At 43.1% G+C, this 14,384-nt stretch overlaps 1 protein-coding gene across 1 annotated transcript in view; it reads left to right on the top strand.

Annotated features, from left to right (window-relative positions):
- The window catches only part of STK32B (serine/threonine kinase 32B), a 1,850,878-nt gene that overhangs the window by 1,073,967 nt on the left and 762,527 nt on the right, over window positions 1–14,384 (top strand). The window lies entirely within an intron of this gene.

The following is a 14,384-nucleotide window of genomic DNA, read 5'->3' on the forward strand; positions in this document are numbered from 1 at the left end:
TTACCTGTTTGTTGCTGAATGGCCCGCTATTATTTTGCCAAACATCTATCAATGGGTTTGTTGTGGATACAGTGCCTGCTCTGAACTGGATTTTAGTGTTAAATGTGGGAAGACACCTGTGATTTCCCTATGAGACTCCTGCACACACAGCAGTCCTCAGAGTCCAAGTTGAATATGACTGAAGACTTTTGCCATCTGGAAGATACTCTGACACACTGCAGTTTGGGCCTGTTTTCAGTAAGGCTAACAAGAACTACTGGAAAAGCAGGTAGGGTTGGCCTCTCGAAATTTTACCCCATTGGTTAGGGAGAGCCAGATACAGACCCCACCCAATAGCATAAATGTGGCCCCATTGGTTAGGGAGAGCCAGATACAGACCCCACCCAATAGCATAAATGTGGCCCCTCCAGACACCACTTCAGAAGAACAGAAGAGGACTGGACTTGCTGACCTGAGAAGGAGACCTGAAGGGCTAGACCTGCGCACCCTTGTACCCAGTACCAAAGTTATCTCCAAGGGTCAGTTGGCTGAGCTTCTGTGTAGCTAGAGGGACACAGCAAGCTGCAGGAAGCCTTTTCCATAGTGTCGAGCTGACTAGTAGCATCTGGACCTGGACTGGATCTTGCTAGCTGTCTCGCCCGAAGTGAGCTGCTTCAGAAACCCTGAAAAGTTGGGACTTACAAGACTGTCAGAAATTAAATCTTCGACTAAGACAAACATGATATGTGTATTCAACCCACACCCTATCAAAGCCAACCTGAAATGTTGCCTAGGTCCTGGTCTAATGCGACCGTAAACTATCATATGGACTTTTTGGAGCTATTTCTACTTCAGATTTTAGTTTGAGAGTGATCAGTCAAGCATGGGCTGAGTTGAATGAGTTTTTTGTTTGGAAAGATTCATGAATATTCGGCAAATGTCCGCAAATTTATAAGCAGAGCAAAAGATACATTTCCTATGGAAATGTGGTCCCAACTCTATCTATCCAGTGGTCCTATGGAAATGTGGTCCATTGAATATTTCGATATACTTACCTTATTCTGGTGCCACAAAATTGTTGTTTTGAATATTTTGTCATAGAACCCTGTCATTGTGTGCCTATGTTTCCAGTGGACATTGTGAAAATGTGTTTCTCCAGGTCTGTTGGTTTGTTTGCCTTTCTACATGCTCTAGTTGTGAATGTTTGCCCATATGTTTTTTCATTCTATTCATGCACATGGGCTTCTGAAAGGCTGCGTTTAGCCCGATTTCCATTTTAAATCTGTATTCTTTTCGTTGTCTGTTTTATTGAGGAAATTGTGGGGGGTGTATTTTAACTGTGTGAATTTGGCCCTCTGACTATCTCTGTGTGAGATTTGAATTTCGTCACCCAGTAGTTTACGGCCACTCACTGGGGTTCTTGTTACTAGGGCGCATCACGAGCCTTGTGTCACGGGCTGCTCCTCTGGGGGATTATTAGTACCACAGCGGCCATCTTGAAGGCGACGCGCGTTTTTCGCGGTCAGCGCTCTAGATGTTGCACGCTGAATTCCGTCCCTAGGCAATTCCTATTTAAGCTGGTCAGACCGGCGGTGCGGTGCTTCTGAAAGGCTGCGTTTAGCCCGATTTCCATTTTAAATCTGTATTCTTTTCGTTGTCTGTTTTATTGAGGAAATTGTGGGGGGTGTATTTTAACTGTGTGAATTTGGCCCTCTGACTATCTCTGTGTGAGATTTGAATTTCGTCACCCAGCAGTTTACGGCCACTCACCGGGGTTCTTGTTACTAGGGCGCATCACGAGCCTTGTGTCACGGGCTGTTCCTCTGGGGGTTTATTAGTACCACAGCGGCCATCTTGAAGGCGACGCATGTTTTTCGCGGTCAACGCTCTAGATGTTGCACGCTGAATTCCGGCCCTAGGCATTTCCTATTTAGGCTGGTCAGACCGGCGGCGCGGTGCTTCTGAAAGGCTGCGTTTAGCCCGATTTCCATTTTAAATCTGTATTCTTTTCGTTGTCTGTTTTATTGAGGAAATTGTGGGGGGTGTATTTTAACTGTGTGAATTTGGCCACCTGACTATCTTTGTGTGAGATTTGAATTTCGTCACCCAGCAGTTTACGCCCACTCACCGGGGTTCTTGTTACTAGGGCGCATCACGAGCCTTGTGTCATGGGCTGATCCTCTGGGGGATTATTAGTACCACAGCGGCCATCTTGAAGGCAACGCGCGTTTTTCGCGGTCAGCGCTCTAGATGTTGCACGCTGAATTCCGGCCCCAGCCACGCCCTTTAAGTAGTAGGCCTGACAGGAAGCGCAGCGGACGAGCGCAGCGGGCGCGCCGACAGCGCGCCGAAGGCGCGCCTAAGGCAAGCCTGTCTGCGCCCGTCATCGCGCAGTCAGGGCCAAGGGCACGTCACTCTGCCCCACTTGTCTTAGAGTCCTTTTCCCCCATTACCTTCTCGGCAGAGCGGCTGAAATCCCTGCAACCCCCTCTGTGTCCAACTCATAAAGTCTGTCCCAATGTTCCCTCCAGAGACTTCTCATGTGGTGATTGTGCGTTTCACTTCACGCCTGAGCTTAGACCGATTGGTTTGGCTGACGGCTCTTTAAGTTCTGGAACCATTAGCGCCTGCCTTATTAATGCAAGATCTGTGAAGAAGCACTGCATTGATGTGCTCGATCTGGTTACGGACAATAAACTGGACATCTTGTTCGTGACAGAGACCTGGCTTGATGCCTTCTCTAATCCTATAGTGGCCATGGCTACACCCGCGGGATTCAAAGTTCACCGGGTTGATCGTTGTTCTGGCAGAGGTGGAGGCCTGGCCATCTGGTATCGGGACAACTGGACCTTTAGGAGCGAAATCTCTACTCTTTGGGGCGAATGTGAAGCCTTGAATTTTAGTCTCCAACTATTGGCTCTCTGATCTATCGGCCCCCTGGTTCAGCTGGGAATTTCTTAGCGTCCTGTTGTGAGGCCTTAGCAGAGCGGGCCCTGAGGTTCTCGAAGTTTGTACTCCTTGGGGATGTTAATATCCACCTTGATTGTAGCGAGGAGGCGGACTCCGTGGCATTTTTAGACTCCCTTCATCTTGTGAATCTCTCCCAAAGGGTCATGTTCCCAACTCATCAGGGTGGCAACACTCTGGACATAATTTGCACTAATTTCCCCACATTAGTTATGAAGCAGCGTCCAGTGGCGTGGTCAGATCACTTTCCCATCTTTTTCTCTTGGGCTTTGCAAAAATCATTGAGGCAGTCCAACTGCAAACGCCCGCCCATCTCCAGGAAGGTAGATCCTATTCAGCTCAGTCTTGCGCTTGATGCCTCACGGCCTACTTTCGGGACAGGCTTGGAGGAGAATGTCACCCAATTTGCTGATTGGATTGCAGGTTCAGTTGCTTCGGTGTCGGCAGCAGGTCTGCCTAGGCTGTGAAGAGATGCCCCTTCTAAGCCATGGTTCAATCCCACGCTGCGGAATCTGAAGCACGTCTGCAAAGTTGCGGAGAGGACCTGGCGCTCCGGTGGATATCAGCACCGTGATAAAGAGATTCTTAGATTTAAACAAAAACTTTACTATGGAGCGATAGGAGAGGCCAAGGGTCTGTATTACGCAGCCCGCATTGAACGCGCTAATAACAACTCTAAAGAGATCTTTGCCATAGTGCAGAGTTTCCTAGCCCCTAGCACCCAGGTGGCGGTAGCCCCTGCCTCGGAAGCCTGGTGCAATACCTTGGCATCTTTTTTTAGGGATAAAATAATCAGCATCCAGGAGACATTTCGGTCCTCGGTGAGGTCTGGTAGCCCTGAGCAGGCGCCTCTTCCGCCTAGGGCACCTCCGATCTTCAGCCTCTCTGATTTTAGTCCCATTGATCTGACAGGTTCTCTCAGAATTCTAAAAGCCCTCAAGTCTGGCTCGCCTAACGACCCGTGCGTGGCTAGACTACTCTCCGATGTGGCTGACACCACCAACTTAGAGGTGAATCTCCTGGTCAACCAATCATTACGGGAAGCATATGTGCCTATGGCATGGAAACACGCTTTAATTCTGCCGCTACTTAAAAAGCCATCCCTTGATCCTTTGCTCCCAGAAAACTATCGGCCCATCTCGCTTTTGCCTAGTTTGGCCAAAGTATGCGAGAAGGCGGTCACGTTCCAACTGACTAACTTCGTGGAGGGAGCAGGTGTGCTTCACCCGGCGCAATCTGGATTCCGTGCCTCTTACAGTACCGAATCCGCACTGTTAGAGGTTTCGGAGTCGATCCGGGAGTGCCTGGATGCCGGCGGGACAGCAGCATTGACATTGCTAGATCTCTCGGCGGCGTTCAACACGGTGCCCCATGCCATGCTCCTTGACCGCCTCCTGGATATTGGAGTATCTGGGAGGGCGCTGCTTTGGATCTGCTCCTTTTTGGAGGGAAGGATGCAGCAGGTCTGGCTCCCTCCGTGTGCCTCGGTCCCCTTGAGGGTTACCATGGGGGTACCACAGGGGTCGTCACTTAGCCCACTGCTATTTAACATCTATGTGACTCTGCTGATTTCTCTGGCGGAGTCACTGGGGGCTAAAGTGATGGCCTATGCTGATGACACCCAGCTGCTGTTCACTTGGAATAAGCAAGACGACTCGGTGGCTAGACCTCATCAGTGTCTGTCCTCGGTCTTTCAGTGGTTGGCTAATGCACAGCTGAAATGTAACAAGACAAAATCGGAGGTCCTGCTGTTTGGCTCATTTTCTCCTGAGTTCAGAGCAAGACTCTGGCCTTCGGGCTTTCCATGTCCCCCCCAGACTAATGGGGCCGTAAAAAATCTCAGCGTCTGGTTTGACGAGAACTTGAACATTGCATCGCATGTAAAAAAACTGGCCGGCACATGCTTTGGGCTGATGAAGAGTTTGAAGAAGTTTCTCCCCTTGATGCCATATAAGGCCAGAGAGATGGTGGTGCGCGCACTGGTTCTCTCCCGCCTGGATTACGCGAATGCCCTCCTGGCGGGCAGCCCGGGCTACCTTGTAAAGAAATTGCAAGTGGTACAAAATTCGGCCGCCAGACTTCTAGGGGGGCTGACCTCCAGGCATAGTGTACGGGTGCAGCTTCGGTCACTTCATTGGCTCCCCGTTGAAACACGACTGAAATTTAAAATGCTGTCAATTGTGCAACAGGCCCTCTATGGATTAGGCCCCTCTTATTTGCAGGACAGATTCACCTTCTACATTCCTAGGAGACAGCTGAGGTCTTCCTCACTGCTGCTGATGCAGGTGCCCAAATTTAAGCGTCAACGGTTGGGGGGCAACTCATTTGCCCGTAGAGACTGCCTTGCCTGGAATTCGCTTCCCCTGACTCTGAGGGCCATCTCTGATCCTCGTTTGTTCAGGAAGTCTTTGAAGACTCTGCTGTTTTAATGGATATCTGTGTTTTTGGGCCGCCTTTCTGTTGCTAGCGCCGGGACACTTCCGAGTAGCTCTGCGCTGAATAAATTAAAATAACATAAAACATAACACAATGGGCTCGATACACTTTCGGCATTGTATTTCATGAAGTGAAATGTGCATTGGTTGTGTTTACTTATCTTAGCTGTTCCTATTGAGAATCGAACGCTGTACGTGCGTGAGGCAGTGCGGATAATGGCTTCGAAAAACACATTTGCATTTCTGGGTCCGCTCTCAGATTTTTTGTTGTTGAAATCATCACAAAGCAATTGCATGAGGTAAATAAAGACTGGAATTTGCATTCCATAAAAAAAGGAGACAAAATATGTTTTGAAGAGGCAATCACTTAGATATCACATCCTTCGAACAGCATCAATCCTGCACTGATTACAGAAGTTTAAAAATAGTATTTTGATTGACTTTACTTGACACTTCTTCCTAATTGTCTGTCTGACTTCACTGTCTCAGACATGATTACCTGATGTTTCTTGAATGTATTACAAACGAGTATCTGTTTTCCATGCGATTTCTCTGTGACTGAAAGTTTTTTTGGGAGTCCAAACATTTTAGCAATGTATTGATTTGTAATGTCAGGTCTGAGTCTGGTATTCAAAGACAGGAGCTGATTTCATCGAGACGTTCTGCCTTAAAACGTTGAATTATCTTCATGCAAAAAGGTAGAATCCCAGCTCCCACAAAGTACGTTCATAGAGTATATCAAAGAAAGTTTCCCTAGAAACAGTAGTGGCCATTTTCTGAAAGTTTTTAATGTACATATATTCATATGCTTTATGCCGCACACCTTAATGATTTTACCGATTATAAAAAACAAATCTGCTTAAATAAATCAACACATGATAGTTATACATCACTGCAAAATAAAAATGCATTGGCAAATGCAAAGATGCAATTTTTGCTATTGTTCTACTTACGAGCTTGGTCATGAAAGTGTCAGAGTTGGCCCTGATGCTCACACATCTCCATGTTAAGGTGGATAAGATGAACCTAAGTCCTGTGGTACAGTACTGTGTCTGGACCGATCATTGAAGCCTTCTTCCAGTTTCATCTCCTTGGGGTAGTATATTGGTGCAGGTGCCCAAATTGACTGAAATGTTTGGTGTTGGAAATAAGGTGTTGTAAAAAAGGAAAGCAAGAAAGGTTTACATTTGAAGAGAGAGGATTCTTGACGACAGCAGGTGAGCAGGGAATTCTACAACAGAGTTTCAATGGTAAAAGTGTTTCTACCAGACTTGGGAGGTGATAGAGCATGGGCCACAAATACCATCTAGACGATGTGGTTGCCATAATCCAGCCAAGGGTTTAGCTTGGTCAGGAAGATCGGGGTGGGGAGGTGGGGGGGTGGGCTTCAAATTCCCTAACAATCCCGCTGGCACAGCATGGATTGACAGACAGACAGAGATAGATAGATAGATAGATAGATAGATAGATAGATAGATAGATAGATAGATAGATAGATAGATAGATAGATAGATAGATAGATAGATAGATAGATAGATAGATAGATAGATAGATAGATAGATAGATAGATAGATAGATAGATAGACAGATAGACAGACAGACAGACAGATAGACAGATAGACAGATAGACAGATAGACAGATAGATAGACAGATAGACAGATAGACAGATAGATAGATATTGTGTCAAGTTATTTAAATCCATCACAATATAAAAACAGCAATCTGGCTAAAACACGTAAAACTGAGCAACAAACAATTCATAGCCTAATGCATCTATATATATAGCAACATGTGACTCTGTAAGGACCCAGATTCACTAAAGTGCAAGGTGTGATGACGACACATGAGATTAAAAGGGCCATCGAATGCAGAAAAAAAAACAACCTACTCCCTACACAGAGGGTTTGTCAAATGAAGTGAAAATAACAACCTTCTCCATACACAGAAAAAAGCCCAGTGTAGTCTGACTAAAAACGCATGACTCTTCAACGAGCAAAGTAGTTAAAAGCTCTCCGGCGGTGGATCCAGTAGCTTTAGAGCTTCTTTGAGAAATGTCACAAATCTAGTTTACATCTGCATGTTCACACCACTCAGACATGCACAGACAGCTGCATTGCATCTTCTTATGCAAAGTTTACGGAGCGGAAGTTTCAACCAAAAATATCTTAAAATGTTCAAAAGTGGACACACACGTATGACGTGGGAAAGACTCTCCCTCTCATGGTTGCATTGGCAGCAGTGTTGCTCCATAATCCCTGCTCACCGGCCACATGTATAGGCTTTTAAGGGGATTAAACCCCATCTCAGCCTCAACAGATCTGTTTTAACTGCCAGTTTCATGTGGCAGGCTAAGCACACTGCTTTCCCTGGCTCTCGGTACAGTGCGTTCCATACCCTGGCATGGGCTTTTCCTGCACGTTTATCGTCAACTCCGGAGTGCATCCTCACAGTTTTTACCAGCAGTTTAGCGGTAAACTGCTGAGTTAAGTTGTGATCAAAGATGTTTGATGCATCCAGGGCTTCCATTGCCTCTCTCAAGTAGGGTTCCCACATTCATTTTTCGTCGTGGATAACTCACTATATCATTCCTTCAGGGATCCTGGTGCTGCAGCCCTGAGCTTCATGTAGAATCCCAGAAACCAAGCCTTTAAAATTGCTTATAAAGACCACATTCCAGCAGTAGCTGTGAAGATGGTGCTGCATCAGGGAGGTTGAATAGACATCTATAACATCTTAATTGTGCTTTTTCCAGCCAACCAGAGATCTGATCTTTAAAAAGCAGTGAACCATACTTGAATGTTGGCATAAATTTGGCATTAATCACTTTACAGATGCCTTTCAGATCAGGGCCACTCATCTTGGAAGGTGCTGAGACAGAATATCGAGTTGGAAATATCTTGATTCAGAAATATCGACAGCATGAATATTGTGGTCAAGAATACCGAATTGAAGGTACGAAATATAGTTTAAAAAAATATAGAAGTCATTAATATTGTTTTCAAAAATATAGATGTTTAAAATATTGATTCTTTTTAAATTAGTGTTATGTATTTCAGTTTATATTTTAAATGTATGTTTTTTTGTATAAGTACTGTTTATGTTTTTTAATATATGTGTTAAACTTTTAGTAGTTATGAATTTTATTTTAATTAAATGTTGCATTTTTTAGTTCCGATGCGGGTTGTGGGTTTATAGGGGATTAGGGTGGGAAGTAATTTAATTATAATAAATTAATGATTATTTTAAATTTATTTAATTAAGATTTTATAGCATTAATTGTGAGAAGTAATGTATTTGTAATTAGTTATTAATTGGTTATAAATAAAAAATAATTACATAATTTATAATTAATTACGGCAATTGTGTATTTTTTTGTAGGTGCGGGTTTTGGGGTTTACAGGGGCAAAGTGTGGGAAGTAATTTATTTTTGATTAATTAATAATTAGTTGTTAATTTATATTAATTAACTGATTGAAAATTAATTATGGAAATTGTTTTAATAATTTTATATGTTGTTTGTGGGGTTTATAGGGGTAAAGGCTGGGAAGTAATTTATGTTTAATGAATTCATAATCAGTTGTTAATTTATATTAGCTAATTAATTGATAATTAATCATGGTAATTGTGTGTTTTTTTTAGGTGTGGGTTGTGGGGTTTATTGGGTAAAGGGTGGGAAGTAATTTATTTTAATTAATTATTAATTAGTCCTTAATTAATATTAATTAATTGATATAAAATTAATTACGGGAATTGTGTAATTAATTTTAGGTGCGGGTTGTGGGGTTTATGGGGTAAAGGGTGGGAAGTAATTTATGTTTAATTAATTAATAATTAGTTGTTAATTAACTAATTAATTGAAAATTAAATATGGAATTTGCATAATTAATTTTAGGTGTGGCTTGTGGGGTTTAAAGGGGTAAAGGGTGGGAAGTTTAATATTTTTTATGAGTTTTACTTTGTTTTTTAATTAATAATATTTCTTAAATTGGTAATTAATTATGTTAGTTGAGGAAGTACATTAAAAAACAAATTAGATGTGGGTTGGGAATTGTGTGGTGCTATAGGGTAGGAAATAACAAAAGTAAATGTATGTAATAATTAATGTGTAATATTTGTAGGTATTTGTTATATGTATTTACCATTTTAACTTTTTTTGTAAACTTTATTATTAAATATATTTGTATTTGAATTCTTAACACATTCATATATTTTTTAATTTATTTTGTTTTTTAAATATTTTTACTGTTGTTAACATTTTGTTTGTTTTTAATTTTGAACTGACTGGAGTGAGAATATTAATTTGTACTTTCCCTACTGTTGCACTCACTGGAGTAGCAATAGTAATTTTTACCCCTCCGCTATCCAACACATTCCCTACATTTACACTCACTGGAGTGGTAATAGTAATTTGTACCCCTCCGCTATCCAACACTTTCACTACTGTTGCACTCACTGGAGTTGGAATAGTAATTTTTACCCCTCCGCTATCCAACACTTTCCCTACTTTTGCACTCACTGGAGTGGGAATAGTAATGTTTACCCCTCCACTATCCAGCACTTCCACTATTGTTGCACTCACTGGAGTGGGAATAGTAATTGTTACCCCTCCGCTGTCCAACACTTTCCCTACTGTTGCACTCACTGGAGTGGGAAAAGTAAGTTTTTACCCCTCTGCTTTCCAACACTTTCCCTACTGAGAATAGTAATTTCTACTGTTCCGCTATCCAACACTTTTGCTACTGTTCATTGGAGTGGGAATTGCAATTTGTACCCGCTCATTGGAGTGGGAATTGCAATTTGTACCCCTCCGCTATCCGACACTTTCTGTACTGTTACACTCACTGGAGCGGGAATACTAATTTTTACCACTCCGCTAACCAACACTTTCCTTACTGTTGCGCTCAGTGGAGCGGGAATAGTAATTTATACCCCTCCGCTGTCCAACAATTTCCCTACTGTTCCACTCACTGGAGTGGGAATAGTAATTTTTACCCCTCCACTATCCAACACTTTCCCAACTGTTACACTCACTGGAGTTGGAATCGTCATTTTTACCCCTCTGCTATCCAACACTTTCACTACTGTTGCTCTCACTGGAGTGGGAAAAGTACGTTTTAACCCCTCCGCTATTCAACACTTTCCCTATTTTTGCACTCACTGGACTGGGAATAGTAATTTTACCCCTCTGATATCCAACACTTTCCCTACTTTTACACTCATTTTTACCCCTCCGCTTTCCAACACTTTCCCTACTGTTGCACTAATTCGAGTGGGAATAGTAATTTCTACCCCTCCGCTATCCAACACTTTCCCTACTGTCAAACTCACTGGAGAGGGAATAGTGTGATCAAATAATAAAGTATCATCTGCGTACTGAGGCATTGTATATGGTAGCAGGCAAATTTGGGTGGAACAGCGCACGTCCCCACCAGCGCTGTGTTATTATCTGCCAAGTAAAGGTTGATCAATAGTGGAGCGAGAATGCAGCCTTGCTTTACTCCAGCGATGGTCTTGATTTCATGGGTAGTGACTCTGTAAGATTTAACTGTAACTTTTACCCAGGTTTCTATGCATAGGCTTCTTATGGCTCTTAGAAGATCTTCCTCAGTGCCCCAACTTGACAGCTTCTGCTACAGTCTTCCTCTATCCACTTTATCAAATGCTGTTTTGAAGTCTATCAATGTGACAAAGAGCTGAGGGGCCTCTTTGCTGTTTGCGGCTTTAATCAACGAAAAGACGATTTTCAAAATGACTCAGTGCCGTGCCCGCACCTAAAACCCGATTGAGTGATGGATTTTAGTGCCTTAGTGTGGGACCACGCCTCTAACTCCTTATTTAGTATTTTAGCCAAGCATTGAGCTTCCAAATCGAGTAAGGCAATAAGTCGATTGTTGGATGGATTGTCACATGTGCCTTTTTTATGTATTGGAGTGAGTGAGTATGGCAGCTTGCCAGCTATCCGAAACTGTGTTCTCCCACAGACAATTTCTGAAGAGGGAGCTGAGTAGAGATGCCCATTCTTCTGTAGCAATGTTAAATAATCTTGTGGGGATGCCATTTGGTCCCAGAGCTCCAGCAGCTCGAAAAGATGCCAATGTATGCCTAATCAGTTCTTGGGATACCAGTGCTTCTCCCCAGTGCAGCAGGCTTTTGCTAGAGTGGTCCACTAGTTCTTCCACAGGATCCTCCTGTCCTCACAGCCTTCATTTTTCCCAGTGTTATATAGGTTGAAAAGAAATTCCGACAACTTTGCGGCCGGATCTTGACTGCCTGTAGTAGTTCTTTTGCATGCCAACCTACTCAGCTTACTTAGCTCTCATTTAAGGACCCTCAGCATTGGATTACAAGGTCCCAGCTGGACATTGGCACTGCCTGGGTTTTGGAACCTGCTTGAGAGTTGCTCCAATAGCTTGCTAATTAATTTCGGGTAGATTGCATTTGCACCTCATGGCAGAGAATTACTTGTGTCCCATTGCAGGGATTCTCTCAAATCCACCAGGGCCACCAAAGAGGGCGTGGTTGACCATTTTATTCATCAGAAGCCCGCAGGTGCCCTCTTCTATACCGATTGTTTGTAGTTGTATCAGTTAGGAGTATCCCTATGGAGGAAACATTACAACCTTGCATGGTCGCTCGTCATAGTGTGGAGCACTTGGAAATTGCTTGCCTATGAGAAATGCTATGGAGAAATCTAGATATAATTTATCAAAGAGGCACAAGAGCTTGTTGTATATGTGCAGATGGCTGGTTGATTCTTGGCCCCTCTTCCGTTGAGTGTCCTGCGGTCCAAGACATTCAAAGAGGCCGCACACTTCTGGCCAGTCTTATCTCTCTATACATAGCCCAACGTAATAGCCGGTATACCCAGCATGTTATTTTCTTCCTGTTGTCATGGGAAAATTTCAGGGGTTTTGAGCAAGACACCCGCCAAGACCCACATTTCCGCAAGATACTGCTGCCGTAGATCCTTAATAAATTTTAAGATGTCACTGAAGATTGTTTTCTTTTTTTGTCTGTTTAGTATTTATATTTACAATAATAAGTGCCTGCATCTTTCTTCCATATCCAGAGGGTGTTGAACCTAATATCAGAAAAATAAGGTCCCAGTACCATAAGCCACGACTCTCACATCTGGCTCCAGAGCTTTATGGTCCAAAATTGAGACACCTCCTGATGGATGACCTACTGTATTGGAGGGGATGGCCAGTTAGCAAAGTTCATTATATTCCTACCAGGACATAGGCGTCATTTGCCAACTATAGACCTCATATATTCCATGAACACATTTGTAAGGCCAGATTGAGTTTTTGTGTGTTAACATCCTGCATAATCATATTCCGTGTTGTGTCTCTTGTAAGGGTTGGGCTTCAGCAGGAACCACTCGACAGCCAACAGACTCTTTTATTTGCTGCTTCGTCTATTCAAATTGTAATGGAGTCTATTAGCGATCGAGGGTAAAGCGAACCCTTCGAACCACTAAGTGTAGAATAATGCTGTTGAAGCGCCGTATTGTTTGCAAGCAGCCAAGGATATTTTGGTTTAGCTGGTATAATTATGTTTATTCCCTGGTCTGCCAAAATGTTATAGTGGGACTCTACCCACCTGGTTATCCCTTTGTTTCTAAATCGTACTTTTGTGGCTTCCTGTAGGCTCTCTTTGTGACCAGGTATAATATAATATAGATCAGATATTTCAATTCGAGTGACCCCAGCTCTGGTAAGTACTACATTCATTTAAGTAAGTTCCTCATTTTTAAGATGTCTTCCTGGCCATGAGAAACATATTCAGGGTGGAATATTAGAACCTCCTCCACACTCTCGAACTTCTTGGCTGGGATTAATTGCTGTATAATTTGTGTATTCAGCAGCAATGGTTGCATGCAACGGTGCCTGAATGTGGGTCGGAGGATTCCAGCGGAATGTATCTGACCTATCCGACCATCCTGGGGCTGAGTGAGACTCTGACTCATTAGGGATGTCATATGCATTTGTGAGAAGGGTTGTATTGCCAGTGAGTTGTTTGTAATGAGACCCTGGCTTTGGATATCTTTCACCCAACTATCCAGATTCAATTGGCAGGTGTGGTAGAGAGGCAATGGAATATTGCCTCTCTCTCAGGTTCAGGAAGTGTTATAACCTCTGTCTGTGCCACTGTGGTATCTTTATTCTGAGGGCCTTGATAGGTGGATAGAGTTGGAAGGGTTGTCTTAGATTCAGGTCTTGTAGATTGATCCATGGTTTAATTAGCTTGAGAGCCAACCGGAGTAGTTCTTGCAGCACTTACTGTCTTGCTTGCTGAGCTTGAGGAAAGAGAAGCTTGAACAACTTCCAAGGGCAACTGAGTTTTACTAGGTAGATTACTAGCCTTGTCCTGTGGGTATTATCTGGTGGGAACTGCAGATTTTTCCTTGAAGTTTCGAAAGATAGGATACAATTCTAGCTTTACTTTCACTTTTAGTTTTTGTTTCTTATTACATTTTTTCTAACATTTTCTATTCTTCTCTGAGGGCTTGGTTGGAGAGATATCTGATTATGAAGGATTACCAGGGGTTAGCTTAATGTTAAAAGATTTGCCAACTTCATGCACTGAACTGACTTCAGGCGGCAAGATTACAACAATCTTGTCTGAACTCAAGTTCAATCTCAGCTCAACTGGCCTCAGTTCCGGGTCTTCAGTTCGAGACAGATAAGCGGTAATGCATCGCTATGGAGGCAGTTGCCTGATGAGCGTTTTAAATTATTGGTCTTATTGCTTACTTTATATTCTATCAGTAGATCTGACATGATTTCCAGAAGAGCTGACATTTTTTCAAGAAGTAACACGCAGTAGGACAGCTCTGAATGCTTGTCCACCTTTTGCTGGGCTTTCATTATAAGTGAATTTAAATTGTCAAGTTGGAACACGATTTTCATGACAATGTTTCCCAGAGATTGTAATATCGAGATCTTTGAATCTAATTTATCGGCATGCAATATTGCCACCTGGCTCATGGTTGTCTTGTA

The sequence above is a fragment of the Triturus cristatus genome, chromosome 2_2, assembly GCF_964204655.1.
Source record: "Triturus cristatus chromosome 2_2, aTriCri1.1, whole genome shotgun sequence".
NCBI classification, from domain to species: domain Eukaryota; kingdom Metazoa; phylum Chordata; class Amphibia; order Caudata; family Salamandridae; genus Triturus; species Triturus cristatus.